The sequence below is a fragment of the Nomascus leucogenys genome, chromosome 12 (genome assembly GCF_006542625.1).
Source record: "Nomascus leucogenys isolate Asia chromosome 12, Asia_NLE_v1, whole genome shotgun sequence".
NCBI classification, from domain to species: domain Eukaryota; kingdom Metazoa; phylum Chordata; class Mammalia; order Primates; family Hylobatidae; genus Nomascus; species Nomascus leucogenys.
The window spans coordinates 43,615,609-43,623,644 of NC_044392.1; the positions used below are offsets into that span (position 1 = coordinate 43,615,609).

Genomic DNA, 8,036 nt, shown 5'->3' on the forward strand with positions numbered 1-8,036 from the left:
GCATGCACCACCAGACCCAGCTAATTTTTGTATTCTTAGTAGAGATGGGGTTTCACCATGTTGGCCAGGATGGTCTCGATCTCCTGACCTGATGATCTGCCCACCTTGGCCTCCCAAAGTGCTGGGATTACAGGTGTGAGCCAACGCACCTGACCTCTTTTTTTTTTTAACTACATGTACTCCCTCAGGTGTCCCCATCACCATTCACTCAGATGCTTAAGCTAGAGATGCTAGAGATTTATTCACGCATTTATTCTAGTTTATTGTTATTGCATTCTCACTGAGTCTTTTCTGAGCAAGTGCCTGTTCACTCATTGCTGTAGAGATGTCCACAGGCTCTGAGGGCAAATTGCTGCTGAAAACATTATCATCATCTTTGTTTTCTTCACCATTTTTCTCTACAGGAACCCATTCTCCATAAGCACTATCCGCTTCTTTTTTCCAATATTGAGATCCAAATGATACAGGGAATTCTTTTGTTAATGTTACCTGGCTTTTTGGTGGAGTTGGTTTTGCTGCAGCAATATTCAGATTGAAAAAAATGGGTTTGGGTTCACTGAGTTTAAAGGGATGATGATAAAAAGGAGGTTCTTCTTCCTCTTCATCCGAAACATGAGATTTATTCACTATTACATCATCATCTTCTTTACTCTGTGCGATCTGTTTACATTTCTCAGTTAGTTCTTCTATAGTAGCTCCTCCTGACTTTTTAGCAACTTTCTCTTCTATGGTATGTGGAGGTGCGGGCTTTAGGTTTGGCAGTAAAGGGACACCAGCTTTAGCACACATGGCAGCTGCATTAGCTTTGGCTATTTCTTTTTTTTTTTTTTTTATTATACTTTAGGTTTTAGGGTACATGTGCACAATGTGCAGGTTTGTTACATATGTATCCATGTGCCATGTTGACTTCCTGCACCCATTAACTCGTCATTTAGCATTAGGTACATCTCCTAATGCTGTCCCTCCCCCCTCCCCCCACCCCACAACAGTCCCCGGAGTGTGATGTTCCCCTTCCTGTGTCCATGAGTTCTCATTGTTCAATTCCCACCTATGAGTGAGAACATGCGGTGTTTGGTTTTTTGTCCTTGCGATAGTTTACTGAGAATGATGTTTTCCAATTTCATCCATGTCCCTACAAAGGACACGAACTCATCATTTTTTATGGCTGCATAGTATTCCATGGTGTATATGTGCCACATTTTCTTAATCCAGTCTATCGTTGTTGGACATTTGGGTTAGCTTTGGCTATTTCAAGTAATTGAGCCTTATCCAAATCTGTCAGACGTTTGGATGGTCTGCCTGGTTCAGAAGACCTGGATCTTTTACGACGGATGGGAGATCTGCTAAACCTTCTTCTCAAGGGTGTTCTTGATTGCCTTAATGTGACTGGTGAGATACTGAAGCTTCGTCTTCCTACCACAGACCTTGATCTTCTCCAGCGGCTGGGGGTGCGGCTCCGTCGGCTGGGGGTACGGTTCCGGCGGCTGGGGGTGTGGCTCCCGCGGCTTGCGGAAATGCTAAAGCTCCTTCTTCTACCCACAGATCTAGACCTTCGTTGACCACTTGGAGTATGACTCCGACTCTGACGACTTGGGGTTCGTGCAATGTCTATGACTTTCTTTCGTCTCTCCACTCATGTGGAACCTTTTCTTTGACAAATATTTATATCATGTGACTACCTTGTTTAATAAGGTACTTATTTTCATATTTGGCTTTCACATAGAAATTTGTGTATACAACTTTATCATATCTATCACTTTTCATAAAATCTTGTATACTTTCTTTTTTTAGGGATCCTATCTCATTTCTCTTTATGTTGCTAACAGTAGCTATCAGAATTTCCGAAAGTTGTCACCCATGCTCACAAAGCTGCTCCCCAGGACCAACCCTGCCCTTGTGGGTATCCTCATGGGACCACTGGTGAGCAGTGGTGTAGAATTTTTAAGAAAACTCAGAACAATATGTTAGCTATATAACACAAAAATCTATTGGAATCCAAGGCTAAAATTTTGCTCTACATTTTTCATGCCAAATTAAGTCCAATAAGCAGTTCAGAGGTTCTGCAATAAGATTAAATAGTGAGATCCTCCAATAGCAAAATTATAACAGTGTTGAGATGCCACAAATTTTACTACAAGCCTTTTTTCCCCCTTGTTAATATCCCTAGGAAGAAATTGAAGTCCAAAGATTAAATCCTTTTGTAGGAAAAATTCCAGACACAGTAAAATCCAATTAACTAAAGCCTTAAATCAAATTGTCTTTAAGAATTTAAAGTAACCTCTGACCCCCAATTTATTATATTCTGCTTAATCTCAACTAAGTGTAAATTCTCAATGTCTGGATTAAGCTAAGTTTGTTTTAGCAATTGCTGTCTGTACCGTCTCACAGCTGAATTGAATCATTTCTTTCAGAACCTTGGAGATTGTGTTGGTTCAATGCCAAGACTCTCATGAGCCACAGTTTTAACAGGTTCAAAGGATTAATAGGGGATAAAAGATTATCACAGCACAGGCCCCATAACCACTGAATTCTAGAAAGCCAACCCCCAACTCTAGAGCAATAATGCTAAGCAGGCTTACACTCTTAGAACCCTTATTTAATGTCTCTACATACCCTGATGGAGATTCATTCACATATGAAGAAAGAAAAGTAGATAAAGAAATTCATTGTTTAGCTTCAGCAGAGTGCCAGTCAGTTGGTGCCAGTTGATGCCAGTGGACTCAGAGCCTTTAAACGTAAACTGAGTTGGGAGGAAATTCACAGTGCAAGGTTAACGTTGACACTAAAAGCATTTATTACTTTAAGGATGGGTGGGAACCATTCATTTTGTGACTTTTTTTTAAGAACAGGAAGCATTTTTAGTTTAAGAATAAGTTTCACTTCAAAGATAGTAGTACACTCATAAAATCTTACTGAAATCAATAATTACACAGAAACACAAAAATACTTATAGCCTGTCACAGGCTGATCACAAGCCTTTATAATAAAGTACACTATTATTAGCTTTAATATCCTATATAAGCAAGCATCGCATATGAGGTAGCAGCATTCCTTCTCCCGCTTTCTGAGGATGCCCTACTTTGTAACTGAGTTGCTTCTTTTTTCCCCAACTTTCATTTGAAGTCCAGGGGTACATGTGTAGGATGTGCATGTTTGTTACATAGGTAAACATGTGCCATGGGAATTTGTTGTACAGATGATTTCATCACCCAGGTATTAAGCCTAGTATTAATTAGTTATTTTTCCTGATGCTTTCTCTCTTCCCACCCCCCACCCTCCAACAGGACCCAGTGTGTTCTGTTTCCCTCTATGTGTCCATGTGTTCTCATCATTCAGCTCTCACCTATAAGCAAGAACATGCAGTGTTTGGTTTGCTGTTCTTGCATTAGTTTGTTGAGAATAATGGCTTCCAGATCTATCTATGTACCTGGAAAGGACATAATCTCATTCCTTTTTATGGCTGCATAGTATTCCATGGTGTATATGTACCACATTTTCTTTATCCAGTCTATCATTGATGGGCATTTAGGTTGATTCCATGTCTTTGCTATTGTGTATAGTGCTGCAATGAACATATGCATGCAAGTATCTTTATAATCAAATGATTTATGTTCCTTTGGGTATATACCCAGTAATGGGATTGCTGGATCAAATAGTATTTCTGCCTCTAGGTCTTGGAGGAATCACCACACTGTCTTCCACAATGACTGAACTAATATATACTTTCACCAGCAGGGTATAAGCTTTCCTTTTCCTCCACAACCTTGCCAGTATCTGCTGTTTTTTGACTTTTTGATAGTAGCCATTCTGACTGGTGTGAGATGGTATGTCATTGTAGCTTTGAGTTGCATTTCTCTAATGATCAGTAGTGTTGAGCTTTTTTTCATGTTTGTTGGTTGCATATATGTCTTCTTTTGACAAGTGTCTGTCCATGTCCTTTGCCCACTTTTTAATGAGGTTTTTTATTTTTTTCCCTTGTAAATTTGTTTAAGTACCTTGTAGATGTTGGATGTTAGACCTTTGTCAGATGGATAGATTGCAAATATTTTCTCCCATTCTGTAGGTTGTCTGGTCACTCTGATGATAGTTTCTTTTGCTGAGCAGAAGCTCATTAGTTTCATTAGATCTCACTTGTCAATTTTTGCTTTTGTTGCAATTGCTTTTGGTGTCTTTGTCATGAAATCTTTGCCCGCACCTATGTCCTAAAGGGTATTGCCTAGATTTTCTTCTAGGATTTTTATAGTTTTGGGTTTTACATTTAAGTTATTAATCCATCTTGAATTAATTTTTGTATATGATGTAAGGAGGGGTCCAGTTTCAATTTTCTGCATATGGCTAGCCAGTGCTCCCTGCACCATTTATTAAATAGTGAATCCTTTCCCCATTGCTTGTTTTGGTCAGGTTTGTCAAAGATCAGATGGTTTTAGGTGTGTGGTCTTATTTCTGGGCTGTCTACTCTGTTCGGTTGGTCTATGTATCTGTTTTTATACCAGTACTGTGCTTTTTTGTCACCGTTGTCTTGCAGTATAATTTGAAGTCAGGTAGTGTGATATCTCCAGGTTTGTTCTTTTTGTTTAGGATTGTCCTGTCTATTTGGACTCTTTTTGTTCCATACACATTTTAAAATCGTTTTTTTCTAATTCCGTGAAGAATGTCAATGGTAATTTAATGGGCATAGCATTGAATCTATAAACTGTTTTTTCATGATATCAATTCTTCCTATCCATGAGGATGGAATGTTTTTCCATTTCTTTGTGTCATCTCTGCTATCCTTGAGTAGTGGTTTGTAGTTTTCCTTGAAGAGGTCCTTCACTTCCCTTGTTAGCTGTATTCCTAGGTATTTTATTCTTTTTGTGGCAATTGTGAGTAGGAGTTCATTTATGATTTGGCTCTCTGCTTGTCTATTGTTGGTGTATAGAAATTCTCATGATTTTTGCACTTTGATTATGTACCCTGATACTTTGCTGAAGTTGCTTATCAGCTTAAGAAGCTTTTGAGCTGAGATGATGGGGTTATCTAGATATAGGATCACGTCATCTGCTAACAAACATAGTGTGACTTCCTCTCTTCCTGTTTGAATACCTTTAGTTCTTTCTCTTGCCTGATTGCCCTGGCCAGAGCTTCCAATTCTATGTTGAATAGCAGTGGTAAGAGAGGGCATCCTTGTCTTGGGCCGGTTTTCAAGGGGAATGCTTCCAGCTTTTGCTCATTCAGTATGATATTGGCTGTGGGTTTCTTATGCCCTAGGATGCAAGGTTCAACTTATGCAAATCAATAAATGTGATTCATCCCATAAACAGAACTAAAGACAAAAGCCACATGATTATCTCAATAAATGCAGAAAAGACCTTCAAAAAAATTCAACGTCTCTTCATGTTAAAAACCCTCAATAAACTAGACATTGAAGGAACCTACGTTAAAATAACATTTTATGTCTTTCTTGATTTTCACTTCCTCTTTGAGTGAAGTGCTTCTGACACCTCAGCTCTGAGTTCAGTGAGGGACCTCTTATGTGACACAGCATCTACCCTCTCAAGTGAGCAGACCAACCTCTGCTTGATATGGAATTGTACTGGCCTAAGAAGAGTGCCTCCTAGGTAATATTTTCCCTTTGTATTTACATTTAGTTCAGTTAGAAAATATAACTGACCAGGTGTGTTTCCTCACGCCTGTAGCCCCAGCACTTTGGGAGGCGGAGGTGGGTGGATTGTTTGAGTCTAGGAGTTCAGGACCAGTCTGGGGAGCATGGCCCCATCTCTATATGAAAGAATTAAAAATTTAAGCCACCTACAATAACTATGTAATTATGTCAGTAATTGTTTAAATGTTTTCCACCCTTGAGCCTAGAGAATGTCACATGAATTCAAGAGTGATCCATCCAGTTTGAGGCTTGGACCTGAAAGCAGGGTGAGATTTGGGGTGACTGAGATATGGGAAGCTTTTCTAGGCTTCATTCTAGCAATTTAAAACTAGATTCTTATTGGTATTTTGTAGCATACAAGGAATCTTAGAGCCAAAAATATTATTCCAGTCACCAGTGCCTAAAAACGCTTTAGAGATTTCTATTTTTGCCCTTCCTCCCCCGCAAAAAAACAAAACAAAAGACTATCTGCTTCAGCTATGACTACCTAGAAAATGTGACTCTGCCTACTGTGGTCCTCTGTCGAACCATCTTGCAGCCCCCAAAGTTCTGTTGCCAGGCAGCACTTGTGTCCTTCCAAGCACTTACTGCCCATATGTAAGCCCTTGCTTTGTCTGTCCCTGCTTACAAGGGCTTCGCAACAATCTTGAAGGCCCTCACAAGGTTCTTGTGCCTTTTGCTTACTGACATTCATGGGTATAGTCCCACCTCTATAGAAACAGCCACTGACCTATGAACAAAGCTACCACAAGTTGTGTCACAAAACCATATGCCCTAAGACTGCAAGCATCTTGCCCAGGCTCAGTAGTTAAGTATAAAAGGTGGCTCAGAATAGGCCTCTATAATCTGGAAAATGCCCTTCTCTCTTACTAAACAAATACCAAGGCTGAGAACGACAGGGTTTGTTCCCACCAAAACCCTCTCCTTGTAAATATATAGCTTTCATACATTTGTTCTTTTGTTTTTAGTTCTTTTACATCTAAACCCATGCCCCAATTGTTTGTGTCTCTGAAAATTTGCTCTGGAACTTTAGACTCCCCCACTCCCTCCCCACTTAAATCTCCACACAGGGGAAGGCATATGCTTGTTCATAAACCCTTCTGCCAGTAGAGTTGCATCCAGGGGGAAGAGCATGGAGTTAAGTTTAGCATGGGGCCGGGTGCAGTGGCTCATGCCTGTAATCCCTGCACTTTGGGAGGCCAAGTGGGTGGATCACGAGGTCAGGAGATTGAGACCATCCTGGCCAGCATGGTGAAACCCAGTCTCTACTAAGAACACAAAAATTAGCTGGGCGTGGTGGCACGTGCCTGTAGTCCCAGCTACTCAGGAGGCTGAGGCACCAGAATCACTTGAACCCAGGATGCAGAGTTTGCAGTGAGCCGAGATCGTGCCACTGCACTCCAGCCTGGGCAAAAAAGTGAGACTCTTTCTCAAAAAATAATAGTAATAATAATAATCAGTTTAGCATGACTCAATTATTCTTGCCAAATTTACCAATCACATAAGGCACGTCACTTCTTCCAGGGTGGAGTGAGTTAAGGAGCAGAAGGAGGAACAGGAGTAGGAGTTGCATGCACATAGAAGAAAATAGATGTCCCCCAACACAACCATTCATTAATGTATTCATGCCAATGAAAAGTTATTCTGTTCAATTAGATTTGCCATATTTAGCAAGTAAAAATATGGGACTCCTAGTTACATTTGTATTTCAGATAAACAGTGACTACTTTTTAAATGTAATTAAATATAAATATCCTGATATGGCTCCGTGTCCCCACCCAAATCTCATCTTGAACTGTACTCCCATAACTCCCATGTGTTGTGGGAGGGACCCAGTGAGAAATAATTGAATCATGGGGACAGTTTTCTCCATACTGTTCTTCTGGTAGTGAGTAAGTTTCACGAGATCTGATGGTTTGATAAAGGGAAACCCATTTCCCTTGGCTCTCATTCTCTCTCTTTGCCTGCTGCTATTCATGTAAGATGTGACTTGCTCCTCCTTGCCTTCTGCCATGATTGTGAGGCCTCCCCAGCCATGTGGAACTGTAAGTCCAATAAACCTCTTTATTTTGTAAATTGCCCAGTCTTGTTATGTCTTTATCAGCAGCGTGAAAATGAACTCATACATATCCCAAGTATTGTACGGGACATAATTATAGTAAAAATTATTTGTTTTTTATTTGAAATACAAATTTAAATGAGAACCTTGTATTTTATCTGGCAATCCTCTACTGAGTGTCAGGCACTGTGCTAGGTGCTAGAATAATGTGAATATGACATAGTCCCTGTCTTCAGAGAGAGAGGTAGAAAAATGTAACACTTTTGGCTACAGATGGGCAATTAAATTCAAAATACTCTTTTCTGAGCATATCTTTCCAACCACAGGAAATAATAC

The 8,036-nt window shown here is 40.0% G+C and overlaps 1 pseudogene across 1 annotated transcript; it reads right to left on the reverse strand.

The window, feature by feature from the left end:
• Window positions 1-255: 255 nt before the first annotated feature.
• LOC100586011 lies at window positions 256-6,335 on the reverse strand (annotated as a pseudogene). The gene is made up of 3 exons (XR_004032572.1): window positions 6,270-6,335; window positions 1,254-1,627; window positions 256-817 (listed from the first exon to the last, which is right to left on the reverse strand). The product of XR_004032572.1 is annotated as a protein SON pseudogene (transcript).
• Window positions 6,336-8,036: the final 1,701 nt, after the last annotated feature.